This window comes from Coffea eugenioides, chromosome 4, assembly GCF_003713205.1.
Source record: "Coffea eugenioides isolate CCC68of chromosome 4, Ceug_1.0, whole genome shotgun sequence".
Lineage (NCBI taxonomy): Eukaryota > Viridiplantae > Streptophyta > Magnoliopsida > Gentianales > Rubiaceae > Coffea > Coffea eugenioides.
In genome coordinates this window covers 21,832,029-21,856,970 of record NC_040038.1, presented here as the reverse complement: position 1 = coordinate 21,856,970, position 24,942 = coordinate 21,832,029, and the positions used below count along the sequence as shown (strand labels likewise).

The window sequence follows — 24,942 nt, the reverse complement described above, 5'->3', positions numbered from 1 at the left end:
TTGGGCTGAACTAGCCATTGCCCCTTGTTACCGGTCGTCTCGAGCCAGAAGCGGACTCGGTCGGGCGACTAGGAACTTGGGTGAACGTTTCGGTATACTCGAGTATTACCTTGTAGGTTGGTGGAGCCTGGCCAAAAGCCAGGGACGGGGTGAATGAATGCTCGAATGAAAACAAATGAAATGAAATGACAGGAGAACGAACGTATCCTTTCACGAATGTTATTATCGCTTTCCATTGTAAATGTTTCTTGAATTATTGATACTCCATATTTAATGTTTTGTAAATGTTGAAATTGTTTCTGGACTTATCATTTGATTTGAATTGAACATCATCGAAATGAACTATGGTTAAACCGATTTGATTACTGATTTTACTGGTTACTCGCTGAGCTTCTAGCTCACCCCAAAAATGTTTTATTCCCCTCCACAGGGCTCAAGGCGAAGGAAAGGCTTGTAGTGTTTATTCGTGGATTACCTCATGTATGGATTGAACTTGGATTTCCTTTTGTGTACTGGTTCATATTGGGATTGTATTGAACGTTTTGAATTGATTGGTTGTGTAATAGTCTAGTTTTGGACTTCCTCCTGTATAATAGTTGGTATCAAGGATCAGAGTGGCGCAGTGGAAGCGTGGACGCTTCGCTTTTGATATGTAAAGTTTTGAGATATTTGAATTTTATTTGAGATCGTATCTTGTATTTAATTGAGGTTTGTAGTGAACGACTGAGTCCCGGCGAGAGCTGGGCAGGCGGCCCGCCGAACCCTCTGGTTCGCCTTAGGGGGAGGTGGGGCTGTGACAGTTTGCATTCATATAGTACATCCAAATATGATAAATCTTTTGGTTAAAATAAGAAAATCCTTGACTAAATCGCGCAACTAGTCTTGTCTAGGTTGAAAGGGTGCCTTGGATTTTTATCCTTGCCTTCCCTTTCTTCAAATGTGACTCCCGAATCTTTTTTCTGATTTTCGTAGACTTGGAGTCGTTTAAAAAGGGTTTTCTATTTTTTCTTTAAAAAAATTCATTTTTAGGTGACTTGGTACACCTTAACTCATTACCAAGTGGCGACTCCGATTTTTATTTCAAAAACCCTTTTTAAACTATTGTTTTGGGTCAAATCGTCGCATTTTCAAGTCCCATTTAGACCCATGTTTTTCAAAAATTCATTTTTTAAATCAAAAATTCACCTTTTTAAACCATTTATTTATTTTTAAAAAATGGGGCGCTACAGCTGGCGACTCCACTGGGGAACTAGAGAGTCCGAGCATTTGGTTTAGTCGATTCTTTTCTTCTTTTAACCTTCTTATATATTACATTTGGATGTTTAGGATTGCATTTTTTTTTCTTTCTTTCTTAGGATTTTTGCATTTTCGCGCGTATCAACTCGCTTCCTCACCTATTTGCGCACGATTGATTTGATGGATGAATGATTTATTTATGTTATCCCGCGCTTTGCATTGTTGGGTGGGGGGTAGTCGCCCTAGAACCTCCGTCCGCATTTATGGTATTTAATCCCTCCCTCAATAAGAAAGTACCTCATACGTGCATGCATAGTCTTATTTACCCTATTTTTTTCTTTCTTTTTTCGTGGGCGTTTCCCACACCTCCTTGTAGGATTAGGATCGATTGCCTTGGGTAGGCGGATGGTGTGCTCTGCGCCCATAGCGCTACCTAAGGGATCACTCGAGCCACCGATCAAAGGCCCTGGGAATGATGACCCTTCGCCTTTAGGCCTAAAGGCTTGAGAGCCGAAACCTTATCGAGTCTAGATGCATTAGTGAGCCAAACCTCATGCATCCATATTAGAATTGCTTAGGGTAGAGTCGACCTTATCCTGAACTAGGGACACTATGCACGAGGGGAGGGATTCCAACCCTCTCACCTTATTTCTGCTTTCTATATTTTATTATTATTATTTGATTGTCACAATGTGTTATGTGTTGAGCTAACTTTCCTTGTTTCTTGCCTTTTGCATTCACGAACATTAAGATATAAAGGTCTGGCATGATCTTCTTTTAGAGCCTACCCTTGTAGATAGGCTATTGCACGTTTAAGAAATTTTAGTATATTCCGTTCATAAATTAATAATGCCATATCATTTTAGGCCTACCCTGGCAAATAAAGGGTCCCTTAGGTCATGTTTCATTTCAAATTGCATATTTTACTGCTTTAATAAACTGGTATCACGCATAAACCATAGAAAGGGAATGCCATTTAGGGGATCCCACGTTAGGAATAAACCGCCCTGTGTCTCGGATATTTAATCCAAGGAGACTTGCACGTTTATACTTTTGTACCATCCAAAGGGGTAGTGCACAAGGTAAGGTAGGATCCGATCCTTTCCATGACCCTGGGGCGATCTTTGGTACATTAGAATATGAGCATCTAACAATCATTCTTTGGCCATTTTATCAAAATGGGTAAAAATCCCCTGCATAAAGGGCAATAATTTGAAGAAATTCACAAATAATTCCTCACTATTGAGACGATAAATAAACTGAGGCCAAAAATTTGATTTTAGAAGGCTCGTAGACTAATGCATCGCAATAAATTTTTGAAATGTCGCGCCCCATTTTTTATAAGAAAAATAAATGGTTTAAAAAGTGAATTTTTTATTGAAAATATGATTTTTGATTTAAAAGGAAAATGGGCCTAAATGGGGGTTTTAAAGTGCTACGATTTGGGCCCAAATTATAGTTTAAAAAGAGTTTTTGAATAAAAATCGGAGTCGCCACTTGGTATTGAGTTAAGGTGTACCAAGTCACCTAAAAATGAATTTTTAAAGGAAAAAATAGAAAACCCTTTTTAAACGACTCCAAGTCTACGAAAATCAGAGAAAAAGATTCGGGAGTCACATTTGAAGAAAGGGAAGGCAAGGATAAGAATCCAAGGTACCCTTTCAACCTAGCCAAGGCTAGTTGCGCGATTTAGTCAAACATTTTCTTATTTTTTTTTAACCTAAAGATTTATTACATTTGGATGTACTATATGAATGCAAACCCTAGACCTAAGAGGATATCGGGGGGCAAAATTTTTCTTCAAAGCTTAGATAGTGCCAATCACATTAATTGTGATGCCCAATAGTGACTCTTTGGAGAGGTCACGAATAATGTAAAAATACGAGACTCTAAGAAAAGAAAAGGAAAATAAAAATAATTATACAAATATACGTGACCTAAAGGAATGCATCATGTCGGGTGCGGGGGACTAATGTTCGTGACTCAATTTTTCCTTTAATAGAGGGAATACAAGCGTGCTAAGGCTAGAAAGCCAAACTCGTCCATATCCCATATTCAAAGGGGTTATCTCTAGTCTAATCAGGCAAAATGCACTAATCTACCCCCTAACCTCCTAAATGAGATGCAAATCTAAATGTTATATATACATAGGGGTAAGGGATATTTTATTAGGGAAAATATTATGTGAAAATGATAAAGATCCTAAAAAATGGAAAAATGTGCATGAAGTGTAATGTAATCATACAAACATGATCTAACGAGGGAGGTCCCTAAGGGTCTAGTATTGGACTAACCCATATCTATGAATCCTCACTAGTATTGGACTAGTGGGAAATCGGAACAAAGAGCCACAACTAGCGTTGGACTAGTGTGGTGACGGGAAAGGAATCACAGCTAGCATTGGACTAGTGTGATAACATGCATTTATTACAGTCTAAGAAAATCAGATAAAGCATAATAAAGAAAATAAACACATAGATCACATAAGGCACATAACACATAGGCATGATATCTAGATGCACGTCCTAAGAAAGCGGTAACACATAGCACATAGGCATGCAAATCACACACAGCAAAAATAAAACAAATAAATCCCTATCTATTACATTAGGGGGAGGCCCTACTACAATCTAAAAGGGGAAATAAAATAAATAATAAAAACAAATACCTAACTATTACAAATTTGGCATTCAAGTGCCTTTCAAATGATCAAAATTGAATTAAAATAAATATACAAAGCTAAAGCCAATAAAGCAAATAAATAAATAAACATCCAAGAGGCATACAATTAAACACGTAAAGTCACATAGGGCACTTAGGGTCAAATAAAGTAAGAAATAAGGGATAGGGTGTACCTCCCTTGAGTTGGAGCCCTAATGACACGAACTTACTTATTTACCCTCCAAAAAAACAAAGAAAGGGTCAAGGCATCACTTTAGTTAACAAATAATCACAAAAGATAAAAATAAACATGAAATTGGATCAGTTAAATCATGTAGACAAACCACATTTAAGAAGTTAAAAGAAGAAGGGACTTGATTGCAAAAATTAATAAAGTTTTGGGGTCAAAATTGAAGAAAAATAAAGTTCAAGAACTCATTTGCAATTAAAGCAAGGACCCAATTGAATGAAATTGAAAGTTTGTAGGGCCATAATGAAAACATCCGCAAGTTAAGGGACTAGAATGAAATTTCGTCATCAGGCTTCTTGACGGATCAGGCTGCTGGGCCATTTTTATTTATCTCTTGGGCCGAAACTTTCCAAACCCATTTGAAAATCTAAGGCAAATGGAATGGGCCAGCATATTATTTATGATCCAACAAACTCAGCGGGCTTCCATCCTCTAATCCAAACCAAGAACCAAAATAAGAAGCTCAAACCCACTCCCTTAAACCCAAGTAAAATAACCTCTCAGCCCAAATCACCTTTTTCACAAGCACCCTAACATGATGAAATCAACAAAAATTATTAAGCCACAATTATGTCTTAAAAACAAGAATTAATCTAGCTAAAAGACTACTTATGCATTAAAAAATGATTAAAATCTAAAAGAGAGAAATGAACTTAACTTTTCCGATTTTCCAGGTCATATTAGAACAAGAGGGAAGATTAGGGATTCAAATGCAACCAGAATCGGACTTAATTGAATGAATTATGAAGGTTTGGGGGGTCGAAACATGAAGCTCTAAAAGCTTTGGGGCGAAATCACAAAACAAACAAAAAATGGATGGACGGAGAATGCAATTTTAGACAAGTAATTGTCTTCTCCAAGGAGCTAACATCAGTTAGCATTTCGACCCCTTTTTCCGAGCAGCAAAACTAGAAATTTAGTTGCAATTTCAATCACTCTCAACGAACAATGAAATTCACAACATCCCCTCTCATAACATCAAATTCAGGAAGATTAATTCGGGTTCTTACAAAAAGAAGAATAAGGGAACGAAAAACAGAACAAGTGCAAAACACCAATACACCGAATTTTTGAAATGCAAAGAAGGGAACTTGCTGACTCAGCCTATTCCTTCACACGGAGAAAAAAAAAATGTAAAACAAATCATCTGCCAATAAGGATTTTCAGCTCAGGCATTTCGTCGAACAGGTTGGGGGCATTAAATTTCACCGACTTCTTGCCCAATTGAGATTATAATCAGCCCAAAATTGGTCAAACAACAAGAGGTTTCAGTTCAATTCAACACATAAGGCGCATGCAATCTAAAATTGTGAGCAATCAACATGAAATTGGCACTGAACAAGTGCATGGCAGACGTGCTTTGTGATTTCCCACTGTTTATACTAAAATGTCTAAACTGAAATTCGAAGAGGAAGGATGGCATACAGCGTTTGCTTGGTGAAACTTTGCCGGTAATAATGGTGGGTTTGGCGAGGTGGTAGCGGCATGAGTGGCGGTGGTTTCTGGAACGATGGTCTCGGGGATGGCAGCAGGGGAGGAAAACGGTGACGGTGTTGCTGCTGCCGTTGCTTTTTCTTGTTTCCGTTTCACCTTTGGCCGAAGCCCCTTTTTCTTCCTCTATTCCTTAGTGCACCGCCTCTTTGGACTTTCTTTCCTCTGACCCCTCTTTGCTTGTTTCTGTTTCTCCGTCCCTTTTTCACCTAGCTTCCCCAAGCTTTCAAGTTTTCTTTTTTTGTTCGGCCAAGCTTCTCCTCAAACGAAGCCCTCTTTCCAATTCCCAGATTTTTAGTTTTTTCTTCGTTCCCCTACCGACATCTTCCCCTTTCCTCTCTTCGGCCTTGCTTAGTTTTTACTCCCTTTTTTCTTTTCCTTTTCAGCCAAGAGCCCTCTGTCCGCTACCAGTTTTTCTTGCCGTTTGTTCCAGATTTTTCCAAAGCTTCCGCAGCTTTTCTTTTGGATTTTTATTCCTAGCTCTGTTGTCTTCCGCCCCTTTTCAATCCGAAATCTTCCCCCTCCTTATTCTGACCTTGTTTAACATCCATCGACCTGACGACATGGGGATCTCGGGAGAACATCCGCAGAAGAGAGACTTCACGGAGAGTTGTGGGTGGCACCCCTTCTTCATCCTCGTGAAGACGGGTTTCCTTGAGGGCAACAATCTTGCCGGTTGCTTTCTCTTTTGCTCTGTTTCTCTTTTTGTTTTTTTTTGTTTTGTTTTTCTCAGCCGCCAGCCTTCCCCTATTTTGCCTTTTCCTTCCCCTTGGTCTTTCTTTTTCTTTTGCCCGATGCCCTTTTTTAGGCCGTCACTCCCAATCTGTCTTAGCCCCTCCGTCCACCCCCTCGGTTTTTCCTCTGATTTTTCTCAAGCTCCGCCGCAACTCTTGTCTCTTTTCCTGTTTTTTCTCCCGTTTGCCGTCTGTTTCCTTTTCTTTTTTTCTATTCTCTTTTTTATAGGCCGAAACCCCCTCTCAGTTCTCCCTATCTCTCACTCTCGGATGAAGCCCTTTTTCCTCTCGAAGCCTTTCTGCCCCACCAAACCCTAGCCGTCCCCTGCCTCTCTCTCTGTTTTCTTTTTATTTTTGTTCCCCCCAAAATTTCTTATCCACCAAGTGTCTAGACACATAATCCCTTAGGTGTTGTGTTGTCTAATATCCAAAGGGACACTTGTCCCTATTGCATATTCTCCATTTGTCTAGCATGCAAACTTTCACCTATTTCACACATTATTTTGTATTTTTATATTTTTCAATTTTCCCTTTTTTTGTTGAAATTTAGTATGAAGACAAAAATAAATAGATAATAAAATAAAATGAACTAGAACAAAATAAAATAAAATAAAACCCTAGAATTGCAACAAATAAAGCAAAATTCAATTAATTAAACCAATAAAGTTAAAAAATAAAAAATTTGTTGTCTACAGTTTGCCCCTCTTTGTCTGAGTTTTGGAAAAACTTGAGACAAAGAAGTAGACACCAAATACTTACCTGTGTCATTCGATTGCCACTATTCGAACGACTGCCGTCTTTGAAATGAGAACTGACCCCGAAAAAGTTTTTTAAAAATGGGACTGACCCAGATGAGAAATTTAAAACGAGACTGACCTGAACAAGAAATTTAAAAGGGGACTGACCCCAACAAGAAAATTTAAATCATGGGACTGACCCGAACAAAATTTAAAATCATGGGATTGATCCGAACAAAATTTGATGTGCTCACTAGTGGGACTGACCCATGTTCAGTGGCAATAAAGATGAAATGCACGCTAGTGGGACCGACCCACGTTTAGCGGCAATGCAAATGAAGTGCACACTAGTGGGACTGACCCACGGCAAGTGGCGATGGAAATAAAATGCTCACTAGTGGGATTGACCCACGGCTAGTGGCGATGCAAAATAAAATGCTCACTAGGGGGACTGACCCACGGCTAGTGGCGATGCAAAATAAAATGCTCACTAGTGGGACTGACCCACGGCTAGTGGCGATGCAAAATAAAATGCTCACTAGTGGGACTGACCCACGGCTAGTGGCAGAATAAACGAAATGCTCACTAGTGGGACTGACCCAACGGCTAGTGGTAGTGAAAATGAAATGCTCACTAGTGGGACTGACCCACGGCTAGTGGCGATACAAAATGAAATGCTCACTAGTGGGATTGACCCACGGCTAGTGGTGATGCAAAATAAAATGCCCACTAGTGGGACTGACCCACGGCTAGTGGCGATGCACAATGAAATGCTGTTATGTATGAAGAAACTGTATAAGACTCACTTGAAAATTTATCCAAAGATTTGCCCCAGTGTGTTGAATTGGTCAGTGGGATAGCACCCGAGCCTGCCATTCGCTTGATCATTCACTTGGTCAGTGGGATAGCACCCGAGCCTGCCATTCGCTTGATCATTCACTTGGTCAGTGGGATAGCATCCGAGCCTGCTTTGAGAATTGGTCGGTCAGTGGGATAGCACCCGAGCCTGCCTTTGACAAATTGGTCAGTGGGATTAAACCCAAGCCTGCCTTGATGATCGGTCAGTGGGATTGAACCCGAGTTTGCTTTGAGAATTGGTCGGTCAGTGGGATAGCACCCGACCCTGCCTTAATAACGGGCCAGTGGTATTAAACCCGAGCCTGCCTTAAGAATTAAAAACACACATGTTAGTGAGATAAACTCAATGCTAACGGTGGTAGAAGAAAAGAAACACACACGTTAGTGTGATAGATTCGATGCTAACGGTGGAGAAATCAGTGAATTAAATGTGGTTGTCAAGAATGGGAAATGGAAGGGTTCGCGGCGGGCGCTGAAATTTCATCAACAAGAAATTGAAATTTGTCAAGGAACAAGAAATTAAATTCAAGTTTGATTTTTGAGAATTTTTTCAAAAATAATTGGCCCCAGTTTCCACCAATTATTGTGCAACCGATCAATTGATTTGCATTACGGCATGGTTGCTCCTCATTGAGGCCTTGATTCATAAGATTCTGGCTTACGCTTCTTCATCGATTTCAGCCATGGATACCTACACAGGGGGCTCGCCAAAGTACAACATGCACTTTATTTTAAAATATTGCAACTACTACTCATGGAAAGAGCAGTGTGATTGATTTGAAAGTCTTGCTTGACTATTTGACGAAATTCCCAAGTGTATTAAAAATTCTGCCCCAGTGTGGGCTTATTTTGTGAAATCTTGCAAAAAAAAATTTTGCCCCAGCGTGGGCCCATTTGATTGCAAAAATTGATTTAGATGTCTCTCCATTTATTTGAACAAAGTAAGAAACTGTGTTTCCTATATAATGCGAAGAAAATTGAACATCTTGCTTAAACTTATACAGAAAATTTCATGATGAATTTCTCAAAATAATGCCAAATTACAAAAGATTTCTTCCTCACTTTAGCACCGATGCTTTGGGTAATGGGTCACCATTTCCAGTTGGCTCATCTTTCAGGACCAATCAAGTGACTTTATTTCTGATTTTGAGGTGGCTAAGGAAAATGAGAGGTCAGGATTTGTCTTATTCTTGTGCTCAAATTGTATGTAATCCCTTCAATATCACATCTTAGTGAAAGCAAAGAGTTTGTCACCCTTATTTCTTAAGAAAATGTAGTCAACATATAAGCTTTATAGGCTTGCAACAATATTGGTAGAAACGATAGCTAAACATGTGAAAATTGGTTATACCCTTATGATCACAAATGATTGATGGATTTCTTACGAATATAATCCTCACTTTGGGTTGTCATGAAAGATAAGTCAGCGATGGACTTTATGAGCTTGTAATGTGGCTTGAAACGATAGTTAAAGAATAAGTGTGACAGCCCCACCTCCCCCTAAGGCGAACCAAAGGGCTCGGCGGACCGCCTGCCCAGCTCTCGCCGGGACTCACTACAGTCCTCAATTAAAATACATCACTCACATCCAATAACATAGGGTACAACCTCAAGAATAAACGAAATAACATTTTTCAAACTTAGAACGAGATAAGATACATTACAAATCTCAAGTAAGGGTATCATTCCCCGATTAAGACAAAAGTCCTCAGTTCTCAAATAATTACATCAAATACTTATCAAGTGAATCGAATTCAAATTATATATGAGATATCCCTTCAGGCACTAATAACTCAATACAAGTGCTTTCTTTGGCCTCGAGCCCTGTGGGGAAAAATTATTTTTGGGGGTCACTAATTAAGCCTGAGAACTTCCACTTCCAAACCTGTTAAAAAAACAAATTGGGGTGAGCTAACGCTCAGTGAGGCCAAGGGAAAAACAAGCAAGCATGCTAGCAAAGACACAATATAAAGCAATAACTCGAGTAACAAGTAACTGCGAAACGTTAAGCAACTAGGGAATTTAATCACAATAAAAGGATAAGGGAGCTCTCAGGAGCTAATCCACGCGCAATCCAAGCTCAGGTAGTTGACCCTCCGTCAACTTTCGCAGTTATCCATGTAGAACTCCACTTACTACCTCCAGCCACCATGACACCCTCTTGGATCCGTAACCAAACAAGCATGTAGGTGGTATCACTTAACAAGTATACCTAGCAAGACCCCTTATTTGGATCAAGCTATAACACTTCCCAAGGTTCACCCAAGTTTCTCGACCAAGCCCTTGCCGGCTCGAGTTACAAGGCTAGCCAATGGGTTGGGGCGTCCCCCCCCATTCACTTTTAGGTCGATGAGACGAAGCTCCAATCGACAAGATTTGGTCATAGCATTGAGACGGGATGAGCGGTACCTCCTACCCTAAAAGGGCATGATATATTCTGCTACTCAATGCTCACGAAAAACACTTTCATTTGCATTCACATGTAACACGTATCACTTATCAAGAAAGCTGTGAGATCCCGTAATTTTCACTAGTCCACCCTAGGCATTATTCTATTTCTTTACGATCTAATGGTCCTAGAAACGTGTTCTTATATGAGTGCGTGCTGTGTATGCTCACTGTACTCGTGGGAATTTTATATCTTTGTTGGACGAGCGGGGGAGCGCAACGTTTGAACTTGGAAAAGAAAAGAAAAGTTTTGAAAAAAAGGCAGGGGCCAAATCCGGCCAGTTCTTGGCCGGATTGATGGCCGGATTGTTTGAACATTTTGAAAAAAATTCGACTTAGCCACTGCCTTGAATCCGGCCAAGAATCCGGCCAGATTCCGGCCGGATTCTGACGTGGCAGCTACGGTTGCCAAGTTTGACCGACTGTTTCCTGCCTTTTTATCTCACTTTTGCACCCAAATATCTTCATTTCTTCCCTGGCTCAACCGAGCTTCATAAGAGAGAAAAGCTCTCAAGTTTTTCCTAGTTTCAATCTTCACCAAATCTTGCGATTTCACCAATGGTTTTGGACAATATTTCACACAAGGGTTCTCTATGGTGGTTTAAAGCTGTTGATGGATTGGTTTTTGAAGGGAAGCTCTAGGTGGATAGCTCTCTTGAATTTGAGGTAAGATTGGATATGCGAGTTTCCTTTGGTTCTAATATTGGTTAATTAATGGTTTGTGGTGGTCATGTATGTGATTTTGTGGAGTATTTCATGGGTTTATGGAAATTATGGTGATTTTCTGATGTATTGGGTATTTTTATGATTTTATATGAAAGTCTTGGATTGGATTTGGATTAGTGGTTTCAATGGTGTTAATAGAAGCTCTTGTACGTTATTTATGGTTGTTGCGGAAAATTTCCGTATGTGAAGTGAATTTCCGGTTTCTAGGGTTTCAAATTAGGGATTTTTCCAAGGTTGGCTTTAAGCTTTTAATTGGCTTTGATTGAAGGAAATTATGGCTTAATTGAATGTATGGTATTGTTTATGAACCATATGGGTGACTGTGGTTAATTGTTATGAGAATTGGTATTTGAATGGTAGGTTGGAAATGTGTAAAATTTAGGGGTTATGCCGTCCAATTTTTGAGAGTATGTGTTTGTTTTGAATTTGAATTGATCTTGATTCATTTTATGGAAATTCTTGTGATTTGGAAATTGGGAGGATTAAGTTCCATATTAGTGACATTTCTAAACTTTGTTTAAGTTAATTCATCCTTGTTTTGGCCTGTACATGATTGGTATAGGCTAGTCTCATGTTAAGTGGGGATTTCTAGCCCTTAATTGTGATTAGTGATAGTCATATGCAAAGGTCGGTTCAAGAAGAGTAATTGAAGTTTTTCCCTGTTTCTGGACTGAACTTGGACTGTCATTTTCTCTGTACTGTAGACCGAATCAACTTTTGCTCAAAACATGAAACTTGTAGATATATGAGTTGACTACTTGCCTACAAAATTTCAGATTGATTGGAGTACTGTGGCTTGTGAATTGACCGAAATACCCATGACTGCCCCATAACCCCTGTTTTATGACAGTTTTCGTTCTTTCTCTAGGATTCGGATTTTGACCCTGAATAAGTATGTTTTGGCCTTGGAGATCGGATAAGTGTAGCTTTAATTGTGATTAAAATGCCAAAAGGCAATAGAAGCTTGTTAATTTTAGAATTTCCTTTGCTTGACTTGATATTTGTAATTTAGGGTTTCAACTTGATCAAGGTAATGAGGTATGCCGGATAAGGTTCGTGAGCCATGGTTGGTGAGTGATCCCTCAACTACTTTTCCACAATTACTTTGGAAATAAGTCTTGCATCGATTTCATGATTTGCATATCATTGTGTTTGTGTGTGTGCCATGACATTTGACTCGGGTGAGTTCTTGGGAAAATCTTGTGCTTAGAACCAATGTCCCCGCTACTGTTTACGCATTCCTTGGAGCACGATGGCTCCTTCTACCTGTTTATCCGTTACTTGATCTAAGGGAGCTTTGGATATCTAATTACAAGAATTTCACTGGCTCCAAGAGAGCAATATATGCACATTTGATCACTAATTCTTGCATCATGTAAATGTACAATTGTAAAGTTTATTGGATTACTGATTTTACTGTTCACTCGCTGAGCTTCTAGCTCACCCCAAATGTTTTCTTCTCCCCACAGGGATCGAGGCAAAGGAAGAGCTTGTATTACGTTATTTGTTTAGCTGGATGGAGTATCTTATGTATGATTTGACTTTGGATTTCTTCTTGTGTAATAGTTGATGTTAGGGGTGTATGAAGGTTTGAGAATGGTCGGATGTATATGTATATACGTTCGTATGAATGTTTGAACTTGAATGGATGAACGTGTACGTTCCACGTTTGGGAATTAGTTCCACTGCGATTGTGATAGGAAATTCTTGGAGAATTTGTTATATATTTGAGTTTTATATTGTAATTTGTTTGAGGACTGTAGTGATCTACTGAGTCCCGGCGAGAGCTGGGCAGGCGGTCCGCCGAACCCTCTGGTTCGCCTTAGGGGGAGGTGGGGTCGTTACAATTGGTATCAGAGCTTAGGCTTCAGATCTTCGTAGCGTATCCTAGGCTTGAAGTTTAGGATGCTTGACTGCGAGATCCGTTTGAATATTATGTGAACAAGGATCTATTGTATCTTAGGAGTTAAAGAAATTGATTATTTGGGAGTTCTTATTTGGGACTTGCAGAAGAAACTGAGGAATTAGGTGATGTTATATTGAAGGAAGATATGGGATAAGAGATTTGCAATGAAAGGTTGGACGAATTTGAATTATCATTATATTTGTAAGTGTGGAAAGAATTGAGATAATTATTAGTACTGGCTATGGAGGATAAGAGACCGAGATGTGATAGTCAAACTCCAGGTGTGATGATTTTGGACCAAGATATAAGGGTACCAAAGGAATAAAATGCATTTTTCCGCTCACATATCTCCTAGAGATTTAAGACCTCAACAATAGATATACGTTTTAAGTACGTGTAATTTCCGATTTTTGGAAACAATGTGAATTTTGCTTGAATTTCAAATTTGAAAATTTGTGAATAACTGAGGAGTTGTTGAATTTGTATATGATGGGTTAGTACAAGGATAAAATTTTCTAAACTAAGTTTTCCCCCTTGATTGTATACTGATGTAATCTCACACATGAATTTGTATCTTGAGTTTTCGGAAGCACAGCGAACCTGTGTTTTATTATGTAAATCTTGACTTCGATAAGATCTTTGGGTACTTTAAAATACCTCTCTTACGCTTTAAAATTTTTGGTCTTAAAAGAAGAGTGAGCCTATCTTTAGGCGTACAATTGAGGGAACTTTGAGATATAGAGTAACTGTATTCAAGAGTACGAAGTTAGTGTGCATTGACTTGGTTTCTATTTGGCCCGTCAGTTATCAAGTTGTACTTATTTCTTGGGTTTGAACTTGGAACTTGAGACTTTACTATAGAACCTAAGATTGGTTATTCTTGGAGATGATAGTATTTTGCTAGTCGCTTGTTTATTACAGATTTTGAACTTCGAAATGGATAACCTTTGATTTCGGCTTGTGTTATGGATTTCTTGGATCTAATTTCGTAAAGGCATGTGATCCGATTGAAATTAGTGACATTGGCACTAATTCTGGAAGTGGTACATGTAAAATATGACTTTGATTTTCGTTTAAGAGCATATGGTCTGAGTCGTGAAGTTTCTTAGTTGGACTTCTTGTACTTGAATACTTGATATTTTTTTCCTGAGGAAATGCTCATGAAGTTTGGACGGAACATGGTTTAATGGATGACGATGTGAATAGAAATTATAAGTGAGTTTGAGATAAGTTGTGATGGCATAGGTTAGAGCACAGAAGATTTTGTATTGTACTCACGACTAAACCGAATAAGGAGAGTGAAATAATGACTTGGACTTGCCAATAAGTGTGTGGCGGGTTTTGATAGATTTCGGTGGTGGCTAGAATTGTTGAGAAAACTTTAGTTTTGTATCTTTCTTCTAGTATTCCTGTTTGATTAAAGTCGCACCACCTGATTGGTAAGTGTTGGAATTTGCTATACTTGAACTACTTGGGACTGACCTCGAACTACCTGAGATTGATCTGAGCTGCCTGAGACCGACTAGACTGAACTTCCTTGAGACGTGACCTTGTTAGGCGAGTGTGTTCATACGTACTCTTAATGGACCTAACTTCGCTGAATATATGGTATGTGACCTGTAGGTGGACTTGCATTTTATGACTATTTAAGAATGTGAATTGCTGGACAGAGGTTAGGCCAGTGTGTTCTTACCTGTACTCATGATCCTTGAACTTGAACTTGTACTCTTATTTGTGTTCATGCTCCCTGAACTTGTAATATTTGACCCTGCTTTTGAACTTCTTCGTACTCGTGCACTATGAACCTGAAGTAATTGAACTCTGCTTTGACCCTACTCTTGAATTTATTCGGACTCATGTGGTTGTAGACCGGCTACTACTCTTCTGTAGCGGTTGAACTGAACCTCTCTGGTGGGGCATTGCCTGTTGTGTTGTCCAGCACCACCATTCTTCTGGCGAGACATGCCTGTTGTGTTGTCCAGCACCACCAGGGATGAAATACTTGAACTGAGGCTCTCTGGCGAAGTTTAGCCGTTGTGCTAACTTGTTGTGTTATCCAGCACCGCCAGGGACAAATACTTGAACTGAGGCTCTCTGGCGAAGTTTAGCCGTTGTGCTAACTTGTTGTGTTGTCCAGCACCGCAGGGCCAACTTACTGAACTGAAATTCTTTGGTGAAGCACAGCTGTTGTGCTAGCTTGTTGTGTTGTCCAGCACCACCAGGGATGCATTTTGATTTGAAGCTTCGTTGTATCCAGAATTTCTTCCAACTATCTGGGACTTTACGTCCGATTTCAAGCCTTTTGCCTGTTTTATCTGGGTACGCGATTAACTCCCTACTGGACCGTGACTCTTTGATAAGTTAGATTGGCATGATATTTAGTACTTGAATTTGATAAGTGATTATTAAATAAGCCATGCTTTACTAGATCATGAATTGCGATAAGTGAGATTAGAATGATTCTTAGTATTTGACTGACTTTGGGGAAAAACAAATTGGACCTGGTAAATACAAGTTGGAGTAGATTGAATCTTAATGCTTGATTGGTTTCTGAGCGATATCTTGACCGGATATATATATGAGTTAGAATGTCGAGGACGACATTATTTTAAGGGGGAGAGATTGTGAGATCCCGTAATTTTCACAAGTCCTCCCTAGGCATTATTCTATTTCTTTACGATCTAATGGTCCTAGAAACGTGTTCTTATATGAGTGCGTGCTGTGTATGCTCACTGTACTCGTGAGAATTTTATATCTTTGTTGGACGAGTGGGGGAGCGCAACGTTTGAACTTGGAAAAGAAAAGAAAAGTTTTGAAAAAAAGGCAGGGGCCAAATCCGGCCAGTTCTTGGCCGGATTGATGGCCGGATTGTTTGAACATTTTGAAAAAAATTCGACTTAGCCACTGCCTTGAATCCGGCCAAGAATCCGGCCAGATTCCGGCCGGATTCTGACGTGGCAGCTACGGTTGCCAAGTTTGACCGACTGTTTCCTGCCTTTTTATCTCACTTTTGCACCCAAATATCTTCATTTCTTCCCTGGCTCAACCGAGCTTCATAAGAGAGAAAAGCTCTCAAGTTTTTCCTAGTTTCAATCTTCACCAAATCTTGCGATTTCACCAATGGTTTTGGACAATATTTCACACAAGGGTTCTCTATGGTGGTTTAAAGCTGTTGATGGATTGGTTTTTGAAGGGAAGCTCTAGGTGGATAGCTCTCTTGAATTTGAGGTAAGATTGGATATGCGAGTTTCCTTTGGTTCTAATATTGGTTAATTAATGGTTTGTGGTGGTCATGTATGTGATTTTGTGGAGTATTTCATGGGTTTATGGAAATTATGGTGATTTTCTGATGTATTGGGTATTTTTATGATTTTATATGAAAGTCTTGGATTGGATTTGGATTAGTGGTTTCAATGGTGTTAATAGAAGCTCTTGTACGTTATTTATGGTTGTTGCGGAAAATTTCCGTATGTGAAGTGAATTTCCGGTTTCTAGGGTTTCAAATTAGGGATTTTTCCAAGGTTGGCTTTAAGCTTTTAATTGGCTTTGATTGAAGGAAATTATGGCTTAATTGAATGTATGGTATTGTTTATGAACCATATGGGTGACTGTGGTTAATTGTTATGAGAATTGGTATTTGAATGGTAGGTTGGAAATGTGTAAAATTTAGGGGTTATGCCGTCCAATTTTTGAGAGTATGTGTTTGTTTTGAATTTGAATTGATCTTGATTCATTTTATGGAAATTCTTGTGATTTGGAAATTGGGAGGATTAAGTTCCATATTAGTGACATTTCTAAACTTTGTTTAAGTTAATTCATCCTTGTTTTGGCCTGTACATGATTGGTATAGGCTAGTCTCATGTTAAGTGGGGATTTCTAGCCCTTAATTGTGATTAGTGATAGTCATATGCAAAGGTCGGTTCAAGAAGAGTAATTGAAGTTTTTCCCTGTTTCTGGACTGAACTTGGACTGTCATTTTCTCTGTACTGTAGACCGAATCAACTTTTGCTCAAAACATGAAACTTGTAGATATATGAGTTGACTACTTGCCTACAAAATTTCAGATTGATTGGAGTACTTTGGCTTGTGAATTGACCGAAATACCCATGACTGCCCCATAACCCCTGTTTTATGACAGTTTTCGTTCTTTCTCTAGGATTCGGATTTTGACCCTGAATAAGTATGTTTTGGCCTTGGAGATCTTCATAAAAAATGTTGACATATGTCTTAGCTTCGTAACGCCATAAGATTCGTTTCGATCGGATAAGTGTAGCTTTAATTGTGATTAAAATGCCAAAAGGCAATAGAAGCTTGTTAATTTTAGAATTTCCTTTGCTTGACTTGATATTTGTAATTTAGGGTTTCAACTTGATCAAGGTAATGAGGTATGCCGGATAAGGTTCGTGAGCCATGGTTGGTGAGTGATCCCTCAACTACTTTTCCACAATTACTTTGGAAATAAGTCTTGCATCGATTTCATGATTTGCATATCATTGTGTTTGTGTGTGTGCCATGACATTTGACTCGGGTGAGTTCTTGGGAAAATCTTGTGCTTAGAACCAATGTCCCCGCTACTGTTTACGTATTCCTTGGAGCACGATGGCTCCTTCTACCTGTTTATCCGTTACTTGATCTAAGGGAGCGTTGGATATCTAAGTACAAGAATTTCACTGGCTCCAAGAGAGCAATATATGCACATTTGATCACTAATTCTTGCATCATGTAAATGTACAATTGTAAAGTTTATTGGATTACTGATTTTACTGTTCACTCGCTGAGCTTCTAGCTCACCCCAAATGTTTTCTTCTCCCCACAGGGATCGAGGCAAAGGAAGAGCTTGTATTACGTTATTTGTGTAGCTGGATGGAGTATCTTATGTATGATTTGACTTTGGATTTCTTCTTGTGTAATAGTTGATGTTAGGGGTGTATGAAGGTTTGAGATTGGTCGGATGTATATGTATATACGTTCGTATGAATGTTTGAACTTGAATGGATGAACGTGTACGTTCCACGTTTGGGAATTAGTTCCACTGCGATTGTGATAGGAAATTCTTGGAGAATTTGTTATATATTTGAGTTTTATATTGCAATTTGTTTGAGGACTGTAGTGATCGACTGAGAACCGGCGAGAGCTGGGCAGGCGGTCCGCCGAACCCTCTGGTTCGCCTTAGGGGGAGGTGGGGTCGTTACAAAAGCAATTTCATGAAAGAGAGGACAAGGGCGACAAAGTATGCCCTAGCCTCATTAACTAGCAAGTACAAGAATCATTTCATTTAAACACTTCACATGCACTTGATACTCACCAAGTATCAAAAGTCAAAGTTTGAGAAATTAGCTCTAAGACGCTTCGCCGGGAGTTCCCTCGAAGTCCTCTTGAGATCCTGAAAGTATGCAATAATGCATTGTATCTCAAATTCCAGGCCATACAGTATTCGTGTAAAGAAAAGAAATAGTCAATTTTGACTCCACAATTCAAGTTTCCAAAGTATTTCGGTTCATAAGGAACCGACTTTCAAATGAGGTCTCAAGTGATAGGTGAACTCATGAAAATAGGTTTGAAATGCTCTAAGAGTTGTAAAAATGTAACCTAGGCCCTTAAAAGAACATTTAGGTCCAAATTGGAAATTTTCACTTTTCGAGTCATTCGTGGAAAAATCAGTCCGGAAGTTCGGAAAGTCTAAAATAGAAAATTTTACACCGTCAAAAACATCATTCGAAGCATAACAACTTTGTAGAAGGTCACTTTCCAAGAATCAAATCAGAAACAAGTCAATTTCTACAAGAGAAGTTTACTATTCATTGAAGATAGGTCAAAACAGTCCAAGTTTTTCCAATAATTTTGGAATTTCGCTAAAAATCATTGAATCAAAACCAGCCTTTGAAATTTGATATGCATGTAAAGTTCCAATCCAGGTTTCAAATGAAAAAAAAAAAACGGAACTCGATTCCGATGTTCCTAGCTCAAGAAATAAAAAGTTGAAGTTCGCTAAAATTCCTGGACTGTTGGCCTATTTTCCAGATTTAATGCACTTCGCTAATTAGGCCGTATCTCACTCGATTCTCAGTGAAATTGAAAACGGTTGGTGGTGTTAGAAAATAGGTTCACAAGGATATATTTATGCAGAAGAAATCATTCCCAAAATCCAGACATAAGCGGTTCAAAATCAAGCAACAAAATGGATTTTCTGGACAGTCTCGGATGAACAGTAATAAACAGGCAGCCAACTTTCAAAACTCGTCACGAATCGCTCGGGATGAACTAGAAAATGAGCTTGGTACCATTTTAAAGCTCTAAGAGTCTACTTTCAAATTCCGCAAAGGGCACTCAATTTCGATCAACGAGCAAAACGTTATAGCTACACAAATGTTGCTGGTCAGAAAATTCTGGAGCTTGTTCCAGTTTTGCTTCTTTACTTGTAACTCAAAATTTAACCAACCATTTGGGTTGATTTTTGGTAGAAAACCACAATACACATAGCACAACATATCTACACCAATTTGGAAGCTCAATTAGCACCAGAAAATTTTCGAAATTATAGGGCAGCAGCAAACAAGAAAGTCGGCAGCAAGTCAGAAATTTCAGACAGTAACTTCTCCAAATTTCTAACTTTCTTCCAACTTCATTCCATCAATCATTCTATATACATGTAACATAGCACAATATCAGCAACCACAACATGCTAATTCATCACATCAGTCACCAATAAACATCCTCAAACCCTCGAGCATGTCATGGAATTGCAAGAACATAATTACTCAACCAATCAACCCAAATTCTACCATATGTTGCAAACCCATGCTACCTTTGCTCCATTTGAGCTATAATTTTGCAAGATTGAAGTGTGGGTGAGTGAGTTACCTCAAGAACTTAGTTGGACAGCTTTAGGGTAGAAATCTTGACCAAAATTCCTCCAAGAAAACCGATGAACAGCCCCTTCTTCCAAGCTAGGATCAAAGCCCTCTAATGGATGATGAAATTTGGAAGTGGATTGAAGCAAGTTTGTGAGGATTTTGGCTAGATTTTTTTCTTCCCATCTTCGGCCAACTAGAGAGTGACGAGAGGAGAGAGAGTGAAATCAGGTATTGTAATGAAAGTGGAGAGAATTGGTGACTTAATGGTTAAGTCTAAGTGTCAACTCATGCTAGGTCCGTTTAGGGTATTTGCGTGTCCAATTTTCGCGCTCGTTTGCAACTTTTGTGCACTAAACCTCTGAGGTAATTTCCCTAGTACATTAATAGTACATTACTAGTAGTCTAATATCATGTTCTTAAAATCTCCAATTAATCAAATTAATGTGCCTGTCGGGGCCTTTTCGGCACGCGCCCGTATAAAGGTCAAACTTAAGGGTTTTCTCATTTGAACTTGGAAATTCAACTTATTCGATTCTAAAACTCTAAAATATGATAATCCAAGTATATATATATATATAACAATAAAAATCACGATAAGCAATTCATCTTGAATAAATTTGGGCATTAAAATAATATGCGCGTAAAGAACCAATCGGAAAAATTTATTTTCGAGAAATTCATGTACTTTAGTATATTTTATTTTTATTTTATTTTTTTTTTGGGTAACTCGAGTACGAAATATTTTTTAAAATGACCAATTTAACAATATTTTGAAATAATAAAATTATGGGTCCTCACATCCTCTCCCCCTTAAGAGAATTTCGTCCTCGAAATTCATACCTTAACTCAAAAACTCCAGATGTCACTTTTGCATCCCACTCTTACGAATTGTAAAACTTATTCCGCATTAAATATCACGTAAGTCTTGTATTCTTAATCTGTTCACGACTAGCGAGATAACAATTCCTTCATGCGGTTCACAGATTCAATTGCCTTAAGAAATTTGTCAATTCAGGAACAAATGATGTAATAGCCCTTTAAATTGGTATACGCAATGAACTTTAAATATCTCGCAGATCAAATTCGATAATATCTTATTAGCACACAAGTTTTGTCCTACTGGACCTTAACCCTAGTAATCTTTCAAAATAGATAGTAAGAGCCCTCAAGAATCAATAACTTCAAAAATCATATCTGGTTTCGTATACTTGTATGCAAATATCGAAGTACAAAATGAAACCTTACATTCAATAATATCTTATTGTAGTCCCCAAGTCATTTATGAGTATTACTGCCAATTTTTAACCCAAATACGACTTAAAGACCCAAATCCATTAATGCTACTAGTGTATTCATTACTCCCAATGGCATAATTGAATTTCAAAGTGCTTACTTTTCTGATGAACTAGCCTTAATCACATCTTCCTCTAGAATCCTCAATTAGTTGTAGTCCTGTATTAAATCTAACTTGGAAAGTACTACTGTCTCTTGTAGATACTCAAATGATTCATTTATGCAAGGTAAAAGATATTTATTCCTAATACCCACTTGATTCCAACCTCAATATTATAGACATGGCCTTCTCACAAGGCTATAAGCGTAACAAAATTTAGATATACAAATAAGTCATGAAATTGATTAAATGCAAAGTAAACTTCCATTTGCTATAAAAGACCATAATAATTTCATCAAGTTAGGATAAATTTATCAAATCATTTCAAAAGAAAAGGGAATAAACAAGATTCTAGCAAAACATGCTAAGTCATCCATGTTCAAAGCAACAAAAGATTTCATCCCTTACACAAAAGATTACAACCTTCAAAAGTCTCAGTATAGGCTAGGTTATAATCATAATCCCTGTCTTTAAGCAAAGTGAAATCCATCTTCACTCGTAGAGCTTCTAATACTTTGGTTCTTCTCATAGCCATTAGTATTAACCACTCTCTCTAACACTCGACTGTTTTGCAGCAGACTTAATGAGCTGCTGAGGAGTTCCTCGGGCAACTTAAAACTTAATACTCAGGACTCCCGCATAGCAAGCATTTCCTTGTTTCCTTCAGCCCATAATCTCAGTGTGATTAAACTTGCCACAGTATCCACAAGTTACTCTACAAGTTACGGCCTGATTAGCTTGAGAATTCTCCTTTTTCTTTTTCTTCTTTTCTCTCTGCTCCACAACAAATTCATGTTCACATCTCTCTTTAAGTTTCCCTTTTTTCATTATGGGAGTTTCCTCCACTACCCTTAACTTGGTTGCTAGAAATATACTGAGATGAAACTTGAATAGTGGGTCGCATCCCCTCGAGTTTTTTTTTTCCCGAAGTTCCTCCAATACTCCTTTGTATTTCTTTTTCATTTGCAAGTTCTTGTTCCATAATTCCATCTTCTCTACAAACTCTTGTTTGCATCGTTCTTCCTAGAATTCAACCAATTTAGTCTGGAATTCCAACTCCTTGCGAAGAACTTCTATTTCTATATGTAGCTCTTCCAAACTTTTCATTCATCCATTTGCTTAATCCTGACTGTCAGCCTATCAACAACTCAAAGCATCTAAATGAGTAGCAAATCAAAATTTAAAACTTAACTATCCACAACCTATAAATTCTCACGCATCTAAGTCATCCAAGTATATTTACTCTTGCCTCTCCACGAATTTGATACGTAAGAAAATCCACACACACAAATAAAGTAATACCCCTTGATATAATGATATGTACTTCTGTTCTAAGGTCTTACTCACGTATGTAGTGAAACCATAAATTACACGCCATAAGAAACAAGTTCCAAACCCTGACTAAAAACTATTACGCACTAGTAGGACTAGAATCCTTTTCCTCAAAAGTTTGTCTAAATCAAACCAATCATGACCTACAAGATAAAGTCGAGACTTTTGATGTATTTTGAATGTATCTATGGCAAAATGCGATTCAAAATTAGAGTTAAAGATACAAATTTTCTTCATGATCCAAAACTAAATTTTCTTAGTAAGAGATTTCAAATAATGTTTAACCACAATCATCAATACATATTTCAAATCTCTCAAATAGGTTTAAGAAGATTAATCATGCAACTTAATGCATGAATTTTAAAACATATACATAATAATCATAACATATACATGGAGGGTGTTCCAACACTTTTCCTCAAAGTTTCAAGTTAAATCTATGTTCGGGTAAAGCGTATATTTTAGAACATACCTTTAAGAAAGATAAATAGACATGTAGGTTCATATTCGCATAACCTGTGATCCAACACCTTTACCACCCTTTTATATCCAAACCAAGAGCTAACTCTACTAGTACATAAAGCCCGATCATTTCTAATCTCTGATTCATAACAAATAGGCATTCATGTTCCTAAGAAAAGATTCGAACTTGAACTCTATCTGATTTCGATTCTCAAACGAGTTCAAAATGTGTATACATATATATATATATATATAAATTTTGTGAAAAAGTAAAACAAGTGAATTTGGGTATAGTAATAGTCAAGTAAAATTGAAAACGCTTTTGTTCAAGTAGAACAAATAGGTAATGAGTTCAAGTCATCTCACCAAACCAATGAAATACTTTCGGAGTTCAAACTTCATAAAAGTTGAAACATGGCCATAGGACCACTCATAATATATGTATAAAACAACTATTAAAATTTCGCACAGGAAAATCTCACTAAGTTCCCAACTAGGTTAATCCATTATACACTGGTAGATCTAATCTTCTGGTTTATTCTCGATTCATATTCAGTACTATGGTCTCATTAAATTATATAAGACTATCCATCAATTTCTCTCATGAGTACGGGGTTGTCTAAGCCCTAGGCCACGACCCCTTTTTCCCATTCCTGCTGCCATACTTAATAGAAGTCTATAAGCACAAGAAAAGGAATAATTAAGTATAAAAGAACTTAATGCATATACAAGTTGCAAAAATATTTAGAATCAAAACATGCTTCTTTACATGTATCAAAAGTTATAGCACGAGTTGGAAGTCACAAAACAAGCCCAATATGTCAAATACTGCATATAGGCAATTAAGTGCCACAAAATATAGAAGTATATGCAAGTAGGATACAAAAGGCCTCACGGCGCGCACCACCCTTCCTAAGTCCATAGTTAAACCAAAAGGTCCAAATATCACTAATTTCAATCAGATCACATGCCTTTACGAAATTAGATCCAATCAAACCATAACACAAGCTAAAACCAAAGGTTCTCCATTCGAAATTCAAAATCTTTAATAAGCAAGCCACCAGCCAGAGCACCATCATCTCCAAGAATAACCAGTCTTAGGGTTTTATAGTTAAAGCCTCAAGCTCCAAGTTCAAACCCAAGAAATAGGTACAACTTGCTAACTTACGTGTTAAATGGAAACCAAGTCAATTCACACTAACTTTGTGCTCTTGAATGCGGTTACTGTATATCTCAAAGTTCCCTCAGTCCGTACACCTAAAGATAGGCTCACTCTTCTTGAAAACTAAGAATTTTAAACATAAGAAGAGTATTTAAAGTAACCAAAAATCTTATCAAGTTCAAGATTAACATTATAAACACATAAGTTCGCCATTCTTCCAAAAACTCAAGTTTTTTTTTTTTTTTTTTTTGTAAAGCATAGACAAATTCAAGTGTGAGAATACACCAGTATACAATCAAGGGGGAAAAACTTAGTTTAGAAAATTTTAACCTTGTATCAGCCCATCATATACAAAATTCAACAACTCATCAGTTATTCACAAATTTTCAGATTGAAATTCAAGTAAAATTCACATATTTACCAAAATCAGAAAATTATACATACTTAAGCATATATATAAATATCATTTCCAATCATCGTTTGAAAATAAAACTAGTACATCCTCGTTTTTCTTTAGAATTTCAAAGCAGAAATTCTCTAGGAGGTAAATGGGAGGGAAAATACAATTTATTCCTTTGAAACTCTTTTATCTTGGTTCAAAATCACCATATATGGAGTTTGACCATCAAATCCCGGTCTCTTAACCTCTATAGCCAGTACTAATAATTGCCTCAATTCTTTCCACACTTACA

General features: G+C 37.9%; 1 long non-coding RNA gene across 1 annotated transcript in view; it reads right to left on the bottom strand.

The window, feature by feature from the left end:
• Positions 1-9,813: 9,813 nt before the first annotated feature.
• LOC113768790 overlaps positions 9,814-24,942 on the bottom strand; it is a 29,061-nt gene continuing 13,932 nt past the window's right edge. Inside the window, exons 2-3 of the long non-coding RNA XR_003468145.1 lie at positions 18,353-18,430; positions 9,814-9,852 (exon numbers count right to left, since the gene is read on the bottom strand). This is a non-coding gene — a long non-coding RNA (uncharacterized LOC113768790). The remainder of the gene's footprint in view (positions 9,853-18,352; positions 18,431-24,942) is intronic.